Genomic DNA, 15,264 nt, shown 5'->3' on the forward strand with positions numbered 1-15,264 from the left:
GCGGCGTGTTTTTACCCACACATCACCAGTTTATTAAAGAAAATCCATTCATTAAGAATTTCTCCCTAGTTAAACAGAGAGGCCAGGAAAGACCAACAAAGTCAGGTAGTACAATGCTCTGTTTCTTTTCAGATGCTAAGTATTTTTCATTTAGTAACTATTCTAGCATGGTCTAGGAAGATACTAAGGGAAAGACAGGGCATAGAGTTCCATGTTTTATGGGAAACTCTCCAGCAACAAATAGTACCTAACATTTGTTTCCTTATCCTAAATGAGCCATTCCAATAACTTAACAGTTATAAGCCCATTCTACAGAAAATAAGCTATAAATATATAAATATTGATAGTGCTAAAAAGACATTCATCTAAGTGTCTAACCTATACAATTTTGACTGTATCATAATTACAGGTCAAACATTAATTTCACCTGCACTAGCCATTCTATTTGTATTAATTAATTTATTTCCTTACTTATTCTTGTTTAGGCATAGTTAGGAAAAGCATAGCCATGTCCCCCCGGGAGAAGTGCTCAGATATCAGGAACTCACCTGGTATGTATGTATAAAGCATCATATCTGAACAAACACAAAAAGACAGGCTGCAGTTTCCAATTGTAGGGCGTCTCTCTCATCTTTCATGTATGTGTCAAACTCCTGTCAGCTTGTGTAAGACTCTGACCTGGGATCCAGAAGGGCAGTTCTGATAACAGCACCCCAAGTGCAACCTGAGCTATGATAGGTGAAAGATGCGAGGGGTAACCAAGTGGTAATGACTGCAGATTTAGTTATTGTACAAAAATACATGTGCTGTAAGGCTCACAGTGACATTACATGTACATTTAAAGATTACAGTAACATGTTTGTAAAATATTGGATTTAGAAGAAATTGGTTTCTATTTGCTCACTATTAAGAATGGAGCCTGAAGGAAATCCATACTATTAAGATAAATGATGGAGGTGGATCTTGTATCTTATCTGTTGATTTCATTGGTTAATAATAAAGAAACTGCCTCGGCCCTCATAGGACAGAAAATTAGGTAGGCGGAGTAGACAGAGGAGAATGCTGGGAAAAAGAAGCTGAGTTGAAGAGTCGCCATGATTCTCCCGCTCCCGACAGATGCAGGTTAAGATCCTCCCTGGTAAGCCAGCTCGTGGGCTATGCAGAATATTAGAAATGGGTTAGAACAATATGTAAGAGCTAGCCAATAAGAAACTGGAACTAGCCGGGCCAGGCAGTGTTTGAAAGAATACAGTTTCCATGTAATTATTTCGGGCATAAGCTAGCCATGCGGGCGGCCGGGTGCCGGGGACGCAGTAGCAAGCTATATTAAGATTCTATACATATGAATGTATTATTTTATGTGATATATTAGATGCTAAGGCTTGTGCATCTGTTTTACTATTCCGTGAATGGACATCTACAAACAGATATCTTGTATTTGTTTACACAGGAATAAAATGTACTGAGGTATAAAAGCAAATAGGTATTAATGAGCAAACAATTAAGGAAGTATTTAAAAATAAGGGCCAGTAAAAACAGTGAACCATGAAGAGGAAAGAGGATGAAAGATGCAAGCATTAAAGGCAGAAGGAAAATCAGAACGGGAGAGAACAAGAAGGAGTAAGAAGAGATGACACGGGATCTGTAGGGATTATTCCTACCATAGGAACAAGAAGAAGGCTTGAAATAACTTGGGCATTTGAAGTACTCTGATAATGAAATCTGAGTTTCATTGAGAAAGCCTATAAGAGCAATAATGCTGAATACAGAGAGGAAAAAATGAATGGGAAAAAGCCTGAAAAGCAGCTACTCATGAATGGAGGGTAACTTGATAAAAAGTAGATTCAAGAATGGATTTTATTCTTTAAAAAATGAATTTTGAAGGCACGGTAGGGTTTTGCTTGTTCGATGACGTGAGAGAAAGTATGCGATTAATAACAAAGTCTTATATGGAATTGTAAAAAATCTCTTTAGGTAACCATGAACATATATTGAGCTATGGTGGCTAACACAGATCAAATGCTGAAATACTATTTTATGAATGAAAATGAGAATAAATGAACAAGCAAATAAACTGAATTTAGTCAGATAAGAACACAAGTGAACAGTAATGTTTAAACATGAGGTTATCAGTCCTTGGTGACTTCAGTTTTTCAACTGCAGACCAAGCCAACACCACATGAAAATGATTTGAGTAAAATTTTAATCTGTATTAAAAGTATACAGACATTTTCTTTTTATTATCTCTATAAATAATTTAGGAGTTTATATTTTGTTTGTACTAGAGTATTACAAGTAATCTAAAGAGAATTTGAAATACATGAGAGGATATTTATAGCCTATAAACAAATATTTTTAGCACAGGTCTTGGCTGTAGAATACTTAGCCATCAAATTAATAATTATAAATACATTAGTATACAATAAAATATATAATAAACTTATATACATGAATATGTATATATCCCTTGATCAGTACTGAGGAGGATTGTGGAACTGTTTAGTTTTGTTCTCATTGGAAGACTTCACAATACAATATAGCAAGATAAAAGGCACCTTTAAAGATAGAACCAAGAAGACAATTCTTGCAGTCCAAGAACCACAGGGAAGTCAAAAAACCCAGTACTTGAAAAACACCAAGAATAAATTTTTAAAAATGCTGCAAGAGCTTTACAAACATTTGAATGTGCATAGAGCGTGCAATCTAATGGAAACTTAGGTCCCCCTGGACTAAGAGCAAATAATATCCACAGGACATAAGGTCCCTCTTCTAGCAAAACAACAGGCTGGTAGCCAATTATGGTATCAGCCAAGCAGATGTCCCACTGGCTTTTAAATCAGACACAGGGCCTGGGTTTGTAACAATGATTGCTTTCATTCTGTAAGATCTTTCTGTTTATAAAATTATTTTGATGTGTTCAGGTAATTTATCAGAGCAATAATACAAAGCACTATTTTCTCTTTTATTTCAGAGAAACACAGGGAGGTGAAGTAGGACAGACTTAAAATTCACATTTAAGCTCTAGAATTGAGATGTGTAGCTGTTAACAGTGGGTTTTATATATTGCTCTTCTTGTAAAGTTCATTGCAGTTTCTTAGCTGTTCTTTCTCAGGCCACTCCTGGGACTTCTTTTTCCTTATGTGCATTCTAAATGCAGATGTCTCATCTATTAATTCCTAGGCTTACACTATCTTTTTCCTTATATTTTCTCTTCTTAACATTCTTTCTCACCTTCTATTTGTGTTTCTGAATTGATCCAAAGTTTATTTCTTAATCTAAAAAATTATATTCTATTTGTGAAAATTGTTGCTGAAAAATTTTATAGTCTGGTGCATTGCATATTATTTAATCTCTTGTGAAAATATGAATATGTACCATTTTCAAAATTAAGAAAAGAATCCAGGCATGGGAACACACAAATACAATTCAAGCATGAGTGAATGCAGTAAGCTTAAATTCAACTGGGGCTACAACCAAATGACTGTCTCAAAACAGAACAAAAATTAAGTGACTGATTTTATTGACTCAATATTCATTGGGGGCAGACTTGGACTAAATGCTCCAGATTCAGGCTAGAACTATTCAGCACTCTTCTGGATGACATTGCGTATTAGCCTATTCTCAAGAGTGTAAATAGTAACAGACTAAGTGTGGAAGAGAAGAAAGGGGAGCACATCCACTACCGGTGAGAGTGCAAACTAACATAGATATTATAGAAATCTATAACTTCTTTGAGGTTCTCCCAAAACTAAGAACAAATCTACAAACATCTAGGTCTCCCAGTCCTGGGCATATCACCAAAAGATCCACGTCCTACTACAGTAATACCTACTCACCTCAGCTGATTGCTCCTCTTTACAGTGATGCCTACAGCATCAGCCACTGTTCAGACATCTCTGTAATCTAGATTTTTAAATTTTCTGCTGCTGGCTGTGGAACAATCTTTATACACTGTAAAGATGTATTACTCTCATTGTTAATAAAAAGCTGATTGGCCTATGGCTAGGCAGGATAAGGTTAGGCGGGAAAACCAGACCAAGAGAATGCTGGGAAAGAGAAGGAGGAACGTTGGAGGAGATGCCATAAGATACAGAACAGGCAGAATGGGAATTACATACCGGATGTAGATAATCCTCAGAGCAGCATATAGATTAACAGAAGTGTTTAGTTTACGTTGTACGAGCTTTAGCTACAAAGAAGCTTAAACTATTGACTAAACATTTATAAATAACAAGTCTCTGTGCTGATGGGTCAGAAAAGTCGGCCTATAAATGATGCACAAATGTCCAACACCTATATCCACATGGAATCTGAGATAACTTACAAAAAGTTTTAAGCACGCAAAAACAGATTTAAATGCATCTTGACACTAGTGGTCAACAGAGGCACACACAGTTCATGACACTCTCAGAACGAGTTCAGTACAAATGTAGATCCTCAAAGCCTCAGAATGGATGACCCCTCTTCAGATGCTCACATCATCTCTCATGGTTTTCTGGCTTCCTGGTGAATGCTAGACCACATTCTGCCTCTGTCCTCTTCCTGGCACTTCTCACCTCTGTAACTTCCTCATGTGTTTGCTTCTTAGATTTTCTCCACCTCTTATTCGGCATCTCAACTCAAACATCTTATCTCCAAGGACCGTTGTATACCACAGCAATCTCACATCACCATCATCTTGATGCCTATCACCAAACAGCACAATGGTGCACAGCTGTAACGCTTGAGCTTTGGAAGTAGAGGGAAGATCACAAGCTCAAGCTCAACCTTATATGAGTTAGAGGCCAGTCGGGGATACTTGAGGGCTTATCCCAAAACAACTATAGCAAACAAATAATTGAAGAAACGTGTGTGTGCGTGCACACGTGTGCATGTGTGTGTGTGTGCATTTGTGTGTACATATACATACATAAAATGGATGGCTAACTCCTTAGTGGGGAAACGTACTGACAAATATCAAATGGCACTAGGAAATGGAGCAATTCTAGACAAATGAAGATTGTACACAGTGAGGTTGAAAGACAAACCAACTTCGAGGATTTAATGTGAATTCTTCTGTGTAAAAATATATCTTTATCTCCAACATTTCAACACAGCTTGCAGCTACATGTGTATCAAATACAGTTAAAACTGAACTGAACAGAGAAGGACATATAAACTTAGTGACATACAGCTAATCATGTTAGAAATGTTATTGCATTGAGTATTTTAACAACAGTAAGCTCCAGCATTAAACCTTTGTGCACCAAATAAATGTAGACAAAATTGTATTTGTCATTAACATTATGGAAATGTATAATTAATTCATAATAATCATGCACATGAAACTAGTCTTAATAGAGAACCAAATTTTTTTTATTTATTTATTAAAGATTTCTGTCTCTTCCCCACCGCCGCCTCCCCTTTCCCTCCCCCTCCCCCAATCAAGTCCCCCTCCCTCGTCAGCCCAAAGGGCAATCAGGGTTCCCTGCCCTGTGGGAAGTCCAAGGACCACCCACCTCCATCCAGGTCTAGTAAGGTGAGCATCCAAACTGCCTAGGCTCCCACAAAACCAATAGGTGCAGTAGGATCAAAAACCCATTGCTATTGTTCTTGAGTTCTCAGTAGTCCTCATTGTCCACTATGTTCAGCGAGTCCGGTTTTATCCCATGCTTTTTCAGACCCAGGCCAGCTGGCCTTGGTGAGTTCCCGATAGAACATCCCCATTGTCTCAGTGTGTGGGTGCACCCCTCGCGGTCCTGAGTTCCTTGCTTGTGCTCTCTCTCCTTCTGCTCCTGATTTGGACCTTGAGATTTCTGTCCGGTGCTCCAATGTGGGTCTCTGTCTCTGTCTCTTGTCTCCTTTCATCGCCTGATGAAGGTTAATGTTCAGGAGGATGCCTATTTGTTTTTTTAATCCAACAAAGGAGTAAAATGCTAAAATATTTTTGGACGAGTATATAGTAAAATTTTAATCATAATTGATTACTAAATATATACTGAAAAATAAACTGAAATTGAGCTTATTATATTAGCTATAAAACTATTTTTAATTAATGCTATTTTCCTTTTGTTTCATACTTAAAATTTTATATGGGTTTTGTACTCATAGTTCTTACTGCGAATTAGAAAAACATGTTGAAGTCCATGAAATACAAAATGCATTATTAGTTTCATTTTGCTATGAAACTAATTATTATTGATTGTACCAATAAAGGAAACAGAGTTAATAGTACACTTTTGACTATTGGGCTTGAATACTAAACACATCTCTTTGTACTGTATTAGGAAGCTGGTAAACTGAAGCCAGAGTTCAAACCAGACAGCTATTGTGCTGTTGTTATTTTGCAAGCTCAAATCAATACAAGGATACCTGATGGAAGTGTTCCCTCTTCACCTGTGCCCCTCAACAACCTTTCACTCCAATGATTCAACTCTACGATGCAAAAGAACATTTCTAGATAGGAATTGCAAGCATCTAAAATCAATTCACATTGAAAGCTCTCCGAACTAGTGGCGTGCATTTGAGAGCCACGGTGAAGATCCCAAAGCTAGGCTTTGTTCCATTAAAAATTCTGTTCCAAATTCACTGAATAACAGACACTGAGGCAGATTCATTTGGAACTTCACCATTGTTAACTCCTGAATATGGGAAATATGACTAGTGACTGTTGCTGCCCAGTAGTTTGTATAAAACCAGTTACACATAAAGTGTAAGCTACAATACTCTAAAAATGCATATATAATTTAATTAGAAATGTCTGGGGAAAATTAATAAATGCTCAGCAAAATGGCTATGAAAAGCTGTTTTCTATGAATTTTATTTATTTATTTTAGAGATCAGTCCTTTGTCTGATGTGGGGTTGGTGAAGATATTCTTCCCACTCAGTAGGCTGCCTTTTTGTCTTATTAACTGTGTCCTTAGGTTCACAGAAGCTTCTCAGTTTCAGGAGGGCCCATTTATTTATTGTTGCTCTTATTGTCTCTGCTACTGGGGCTATATTTAGAAAGTTGTCTCCTGTGTCCATGCATTGAAGGCTACTTCCCACTTACTCCTCTATCAGGTTCAGTGTGGTTGGATTTATAGTAAGGTCTTTAATCCATTTGGACTTGAATTTTGTGCACGGTGATAGATATGGATCTATTTTCATTCTTCTACAGGTTGACATCCAGTTATGCCAGCACCATTTGTTGAAGATGCTTAATTTTTTCCACTGTATAATTCTAGCTTCTTTGTCAAAAATCAGACATTCATAGGTGTGTGCATTAATATCTGGGTCTTCCATTCAATTCCATTTGTCAATTTCTCTCTTTTTATGCCAATACCAAGCTGTTTTCATTACTGTAGCTCTGTAATAGTGCTTGATGTCAAGGATGGTAATGCCTCCAACAGTTTTTCATCGTACAGGATTGTTTTGGCTATCCTGGGTTTTTTGTTTTTCCATATGAAATTAATTGTTGTTCTTTCAAGGTCTGTGAAGAATTGTATTGGCATTTTGACAGGGATTGCACTGAATCTATAGATTGTTTTAAGTAGAATTGCCATTTTTACTATGTTGATCCTTGCTATCCAAGAGCATGAGAGATCTTTCCATTTTCTGGTATCTTCTTCAAGTTCTTTCTTCAAAGACTTAAAGTTCTGGTCAAATAGGTATCTCACTTCCTTGGTTAGTGTTACCCCAAGATATTTTATGCTTTTTGTGGCTATGGTGAAAGGTGATGTTTCTCTGATTTCCCTCTCAGCTTCTTTATCCTTTGTTTATAGCAGGGTTACTAATTTTTTGGAGTTGATCTTGTATCCTGCCACATCACTGAAGGTATTTATCAGTTATAGGAGTTCTCTGGTAGAATTTTTAGGGTGACTTATGTACACTATCATCATCTGCAAATAACAAAAGTTTGACTTCTTCCTTTCCAATTTGAATCCCCTTGACCTCCTTATGTTGTCTTATTGCTATTACTAGACCCTCAAGCACTATATTGAAGAGATATGGAGAGAGTGGACAGCCTTGCCTTGTTCCTGATTTTAGTATAATCACTTTGAGTTTCTCTCCATTTAATTTGATGTTAGTTTTGGCTAGCTGTATATTGCTTTTATTATATTAAAATATGATCCTTGCATCCCTAGTCTCTCTAAGACCTTTATCATGAAGGGGTCTTGAATTTTGTCAAATGCTTTTTCAGCATCTAATGAAATGATCATGTTTTTTTCTTTCAGTTTACTTATATGATGGATTCCATTGATAGATTTCCATAGATGAACCAGCCCTGCATCTCTGGGATGAAGTCTACTTGATCATGATGGATGATTTTTTGATGTCTTCTTGGATTCGGTTTGCCAGTATTTTATTGAGAATTTTTGCATTGATGTTCATGAGTGAGATTGGTCTGTAATTCTCTTTCTTGCTTGAGACTTTGTGTGGTTTTGGTATCAGGGTAACTGCAGCCTCATAAAAAAGTTTGGCAATGACCTTTCTGTTTCTCTAATGAGGAATACTTTGAGTAGTATAGGTATTAGCTCTTCTTGAATGTTCTGGTAGAATTCTGTTCTAAAACCATTTGGCTTTGGGCTTATTTTGGTTGGGAGGTTTTTATGACAGCTTCTATCTCCTCGAGGACTATGTCTATTTAAATTGCTCATCTGGACATGATTTAATTTTTGTAGATGATTCCTATCTAAAAATTTGTTCATTTCTTTAACATTTTCCTATTTTGTGGAGTACAGGTTTTTGTAGTAGAACCTAATGATTTTCTCAGTGTCCGTTGTTATGACCCCCTTTTCATTTCTGATTTTGTTAATTTGGATGTTCTCTCTTTGCCTTTTGGTTAGTTTGAATAGGGGTTTGTCAAACTTGTTGATTTTCTCTAAGAACCAGCTCTTTTTTTTTTTTTTTTCGAGTCAGGGTTTCTCTGTGGTTTTGGAGCCTGTCCTGGAACTAGCTCTTGTAGACCAGGCTGGTCTCAAACTCACAGAGATCCGCCTGCCTCTGCCTCCCGAGTGCTGGGATTAAAGGCGTGCACCACCACCGCCCGGCAGAACCAGCTCTTTGTTTCATTGATTCTTTGTATTGTTTTCTGTGTTTCTATTTTGTTGATTTCAGCCCTCAGTTTGATTATTTCCAGTCTTCTACTCCTCCTGGGTGAGTCTGCTTTATTCTTTTCTAGAGCTTTCAGGTGTGCTGTTAGATCACTAATGTGAACTTTCTCCATTTTCTTTATGTGGGCACTTAATGGTATGAGCTTTTCTCTTAGCACTGCTTTCATAGTGTCCCATAGGTTTGGATATGTTTGTCCTTCATTCTCATTGAATTCAAGGAAGATTTTAATTTATTTATTTCTCCCTTGACCCAGGGGTGGTACAGTAGTTGACTGTTCAGTTTCCATGAGTTTGTAGGCTTTCTGGGAGTAGTGTTGTTGAATTCTAACTTTAATACATGGTGATCTGATAAGACACCGGGGTTACTCCAATTTTATTTTATATCTGTGGATGTTTGCTTTGTTACAGAGTATGTGATCAATTTAAGAGAAGGTTCCATGAGGTGCTCAGAAGAAAGTATATTCTTTTTTGTTTGGGTGGAATGTTCTATAGACGTCTGTTAAATCCATTTGATTCATTACATCTGTTAGTTCTCTTATTTCTCTGATAAGATTCTGTCTGGTTGATCTGTTCATTGGCAAGAGAGGAGTGTTGAAATCTCCTATCAGTTGGTGGGGTTTGATGTGCAATTTAAGTTTTAGTAATGTTTCTTTTACGTATGTGGTTGCTCTTGTATTTGGGCATATATATTCAGGATTGAGACTTCAATCTGAATTGATTTTAGTTTGAAATGAATTTTGTTAGATATTAGGATATCCACAACCACTTGTTTCTTAAGTCCATTTGATTAGAAAAACTTTTCCCAACTCTTTACTCTGAGGTAGTGTCTGTCTTTGAGGTTGAGGTGTGTTTCTTGTAAACAGCAGAAGGCTGGATCCTGTTTTTGTATCCATTCTCGTAACCTGTGTCTTTTTATAGGTGAATTGAGTCCATTGATATTAAGCAATATTAATGACCAGTGGTTAACTCTGGTTTTTTTTGTTTGTTTGTTTTTGTTTTTGTTTTTGTTTTGTTTTGTAGTAGTGTTTGTGGTTATGCTGGGGGGGGGGGGTTATCAGATGTTTGTGTTTTGTGGGTGTAGTTAGCTTCCTTTGGTTGAGGTTATCCTTCTACTACTTTTTATAAGGCTGGATTTGTGGATACATATTGTTTAAATCTGTTTTTTTCCCCTGGAATATCTTGTTTTCTCTATCAATGGTGAATGAAAGCTTTACTGGGTATAGTAGTCTGGGCTTGCATCCATGGTCTCTTAGTTTCTGCAGCACATCTATCCAGGACTTCTGGCTTTTATGGTTTCCATTGAGAAATCAGGTGTAATTCTGATAGATTTTCCTTTTTATGTTACTTAACTTTTTTCCTTTGCAGCTCTTAATATTTTTTCTTTATTCTGTATTGTTTGTGTTTTGATTATTATATGATTTTTGAGAAAAAAGCAAAAAATATCAAATGGACAAAAGAAAGCATAGTTAACAAATGGTGCTGTCATAATTGGATATCAACATGTAGAAAAATGAAATAGATCCATATCTATCACTATGCACAAAACTCAAGTCCAAATGGATCAAAGACTCCAGCATAATGTCAGCCACACTGAACCTCACAGAAGAGAAAGTGGAAAGTACAGTTGAATGCAATGGCACAACAGACCACTTTCTAAATATAACCCTAGTAGGACAGACACTGAGAGAAACAATTAACAAATGGGACCTCCTGAAACTGAAAAGCTTCGGTAAAGCAAAGGACACGGACAACAAGACAAAATGACAGCCTCAGAATGGGAAAAGATCTTCACTAACCCACATCAGAGAGAGGCCTAATCTCCAAAATATACAAAGAACTCAAGAAATTGGTCATCAAACGAACACATAATCCAATAAAAACAATGGATTACAGACCTAAACAGAAAACTCTCAACAGAGGAATCTAAAATGGCTGAAAGACACTTAAGGAAACGTTCAACATCCTTAGTCATCAGAGAAATGCAAATTAAAACAATTCTGAGATTTCATCTTATACCTGTAAGAATGGCCAAGATCAAAAACACTGATGACAGCTTATGCTGGAGAGATTGTGGGGGAAAAGGGAACACTCCTGCATTGCTGGTGGGAATGCAAACTGGTACAGCGCCTTTGGATGTCAGTGTGGTGATTTCTCAGAAAATTAGAAAACAACCTTCCTAAAGACCCAGCAATATCACTTTTGGGTATACACCCAAAGAATGCTCAACCATGCCACAAGAACATGTGCTCAACTATGTTCATAGCAGCATTGTTTGTCATAGACAGAACCTGGAAACAACCTAAATGCCCCTCAACCAAAGAATGGTTAAGGAAAATGTGGTACATTTGCACAATGGAGTATTGTGCAAATACACAGCTGAAAAAAATAATGACATCTTGAAATTTGCAGGCAAATAGGTGGAGCTATTAACTATGAAAATAATAATAAAAAAAACTGAATGCCTGAGCCAGATTTCCCATAGCTTCTGTTATGTTGGACTTCTCTGTTCTTGTTTTCTACATGCTTCTACACCATACACTGGGATTTTCCTGTTCAGATTAACGTGGGAAATTCCTTGGCCAGCTCAGTATTAAACTTTAGCCATTGAGATGTTTTTGTAATTGTTTGTGTTTATTTAGATATATATTAAATAAATATATATGCCTGAGTTTTGTTTGCTTTGTTGAAGGTTAGGTTTATTTGATCTTTTATAAAGTATAAGTTCTAAAGTTCCATTTTGATTGTACTTACTAGTCTTTACTAATTTTAATAAAACACATACTCAGAGGAGGACATGAGTCATGAGTATATAATTCTTGTTTAAATATAGATGATTGTCTTTCTATTATGTAATCTTATTCTCTCTTCCTGGGACTCTAAGTCCTCTACACAGCAAGGCCCTTTATTCCTAGTGTAAAGCATATTGCATAATGGACTATTCTCTTCAGTTGTGTTCTCAGAATCTAAATCCAGACAGGACAAAAGGCAAAAATCTTACAGCAGTTTGAATTGTATAGATTCCATTATTTTTGTTTCATTGTTTTAGGTCTGAAATTTTATCTTTCACATACTTGCAAATAATATGGGCATTGACATAGAAACTTTTAAAGTTTGAAAATGTAAGTCTGTTAATATATAGAGAATAATTCAGCACTTCAAAAGGCAAATTTAAATAGTATTTAGCCTTCATGGTCTTTTAATAGTAATACTGAGTAAACAAGCCCTCCAGCATGCTGTATGTTAGTACAACCTGGAAAAAACCTTACTACTAGTATTTAATCACTTTTGATTTCTGGGTTTAAAATGTTCTGTTAAATTGTAAGCATATTTTTAAATTTAACTGATATTCATAAGTGTTTAAAAATTAGTTTGCAATAACTAAATTAATTAAAAAATAAAATATGAAATATGTAAAAAAATAGTATAGTCTTTGGCTCCTATTTGTCTACCCCAATCCCTGTCACACAATCTCTCTTATCTGTTTCTAGACACAAATATCAAAATAGTGACATTCATAAGCTGGCATAATGTGGTAGGTGACATGGTTCTAGAGCTACAAACTACTGGATCGAATCCTGAATTCACCGTTTAACAGCTTAATTGCTGTGAATGTGATCTACATTACAACACCTTTAAGATAAAGATGGGAGTACCACTTTAAAAACTGGGGTGTGCCTATATATCTAAAAATGGTGTTTTAGTAATGTGTAGATTGTTAGCTGTCCTCAGTACTTCCGAACTTTTATATGTTACACACGACACTGAAAGTGTATTTGTAAGTCAAGAATAAACTGTATTTTTTACTTATTCTACAATGATTTTGAATCATTTAAATAGTTTTTATTGATTAAATACAGATTAAATTCAGGTAGCAAGCCTTTCATTCCATGATTTCTATGTATATTTCAGAGGAGAATCCTCTTCCTTTCCAGTTCATATTCCCTTAAGAACTCAAGTCTCACTGCCTTCCAGAAATATGACAGAATATGCTGTATGCTAAGGGGTCTCCTCCCATTCAGTTAAGCTTATGGCTTTTGTATTTATTATATTTTGTTGTTATTTTACTTAGGTTTAAAGACAAGGAGGTAAATAATACATTTGTCATATCAAAAAATTAGGCTTTCCATGAAGATATAAAGTAGTTATTTGGGGGAGGATCACCATGAGGAGGAATGGGCAGAAGGAGAGATGAAAAAAAGCTCATTGATAACAACATATATAAAATATGTATAAAAATCCCTAGTGAAATCATTATTTTGTGTACTAGTTTTTAAAACTAATAAAAAGAAAATATATTAACATATTGACTTTTAAAGCCACAGTTATTTTTCTCAGAAGTCAAAAAAGTTTAGTGAAAAGAGAAGATACAAAGGCATATAAATTTACTTAAAGGCTAATTAACTATTTTATACTTAACTTTGCATCTGTAAAGTAAAGTGGAATATATGAAAAGAGAGTTCAAGAATTTGAAAGAGAACAAGGAAGGATTATGGGAGGATCTTGAGGTAAGAAAAGGAAGGCGAAAATGGTGAGATTTTATTATAATCTAAAAAATAATAGAAATAAAAAGAATGCTATTAAACTAAAAAAATAATTAAGAACAATGAAATCTTAGAAATAAAATTAAAAAGAAAATAGTTAGACAAGCGCTCCTTCCATTGCATTGGTTTATTTCCCTGGGAAATGTTTCCTTTTGTTCTGTTGAACTATGGCATGTTTAGCCCATTCTATAGTTACTTCCTTGTCCTTTGTGCAACCACTGTGGTCATGTCTGTATAGTAAATTTGAAAATAACATAGATTCTTCCTGAACAGGTCTCCTGGATTCCCTGCCTTCACCTACACAGCCTTACTCTATAATTGCTTCCCAAAATACATTGCATGAAATCAAAACCAGTACCGTGGCCCATAAGTCTTTTGAAATCTGACTTCCCCCTCCTACTTCATGACCTGAAACTCTAGTTCCTCTGGCCAGGCTTCTGTTGCACCCAGGAATGCTAGATTCTGCTACTGCTGCTTCTTCTTCTTCTTCTTCTTCCTCCACCTCCTTCTCCTTCTTATTCCTCCTCCTCCTTTCCCCCTCCTGCTCCTGCTCCCCGCTCCGTTCTACCTCCTCCTCCCCCTCCTCCCCTTCCCTTCTTCCTCCTCCCCCTCATCCTCATTCTCCTCTTCTTCTTCTTCTTCTTCTTCTTCTTCTTCTTCTTCTTCTTCTTCTTCTTCTTCTTCTTCTTCTTCTTCTTCATGTTTCTCTTTGTAGTTGTAATTCTGCCTGGCTTCTTAAAAGTCTATAGCACAGTGTTTATAGAAGTTTAAGTTTCTACCATGACGAAGATCCAAATGGGAACATCTAGACAGGTTATATAATACTATTCCTCTTTACCAACACTCATGTGTTCCTTCTCTTGGCTTATGTACCTCTCCTTTGTCCTTTATGGTAACCACCAAAGAACATTCAGAATCCAAACTTTGTCACATATTCCTCTAAGTAATAATGGATTTGGGAGTTTCTCTCTCAAAAAAAAAGTATGGAACAATTAAGAGCTCTCTGGTAGAAATCAATTACTACCTGGCTCCTCTTACATAAGTGTAACACTGTCCCCTGTGAACAACTGTCAGGAGAAACACTTCTGAGGAAGAAGAGCATTCATTTTATTCAATTACATATTATAAAGGAACAATCCATGTAATCATTGTTGTGTTTTGCACAAACATATTCCTTCCTATTTCAGATTTGTAAATGTGCACAGCTGTTATTCAGGACCAACGTAGGATGAAATAAGCTCAAATATCTTAGTTTATTTCAATTGCATATTTTTGTTCTGATAAAGGAGTTAATCCTTTCAAGGGCTTGTGACACAATTATTGATCTAATTACTTAAATTCCTGGTACCAAGGTAAGAACATTATAAATCAGATGAACAAAGGCAGAGCTACCTTGATGATTGCTACTTGTTCTGAAAGCCCAGGCTTTCCCAGACCTAGATTACAAGCTTGTTGCAGTCAGTCTCCAGCAAGTGATTTAACATCAAATGAGTTAAGAGGCCCCCTAAAAATATTTCCCAATCGTAGTGTCTGAGAACCCAAGGAACAATCTAGTCATGGTTGTTGTTAAATAGCTATTATTTAATAACTACTATGTAGTTAAATATTTAATAATGATTGGAGAAAATCACGTTTGAAGCTAAAAGTG

General features: G+C 36.1%; 1 long non-coding RNA gene across 1 annotated transcript in view; it reads left to right on the plus strand.

Annotated features, from left to right (window-relative positions):
* The first annotated feature begins 1,093 nt into the window (after window positions 1-1,093).
* LOC126500142 (uncharacterized) overlaps window positions 1,094-15,264 on the plus strand; it is a 33,474-nt gene continuing 19,303 nt past the window's right edge. The window contains exon 1 of the long non-coding RNA XR_007591258.1: window positions 1,094-1,138. This is a non-coding gene — a long non-coding RNA (uncharacterized lncRNA). The remainder of the gene's footprint in view (window positions 1,139-15,264) is intronic.

The sequence above is a fragment of the Alexandromys fortis genome, unplaced genomic scaffold, assembly GCF_014885135.2.
Source record: "Alexandromys fortis isolate MF-2015 unplaced genomic scaffold, M_Fortis_MF-2015_v1.1 scaffold_38, whole genome shotgun sequence".
Lineage (NCBI taxonomy): Eukaryota > Metazoa > Chordata > Mammalia > Rodentia > Cricetidae > Alexandromys > Alexandromys fortis.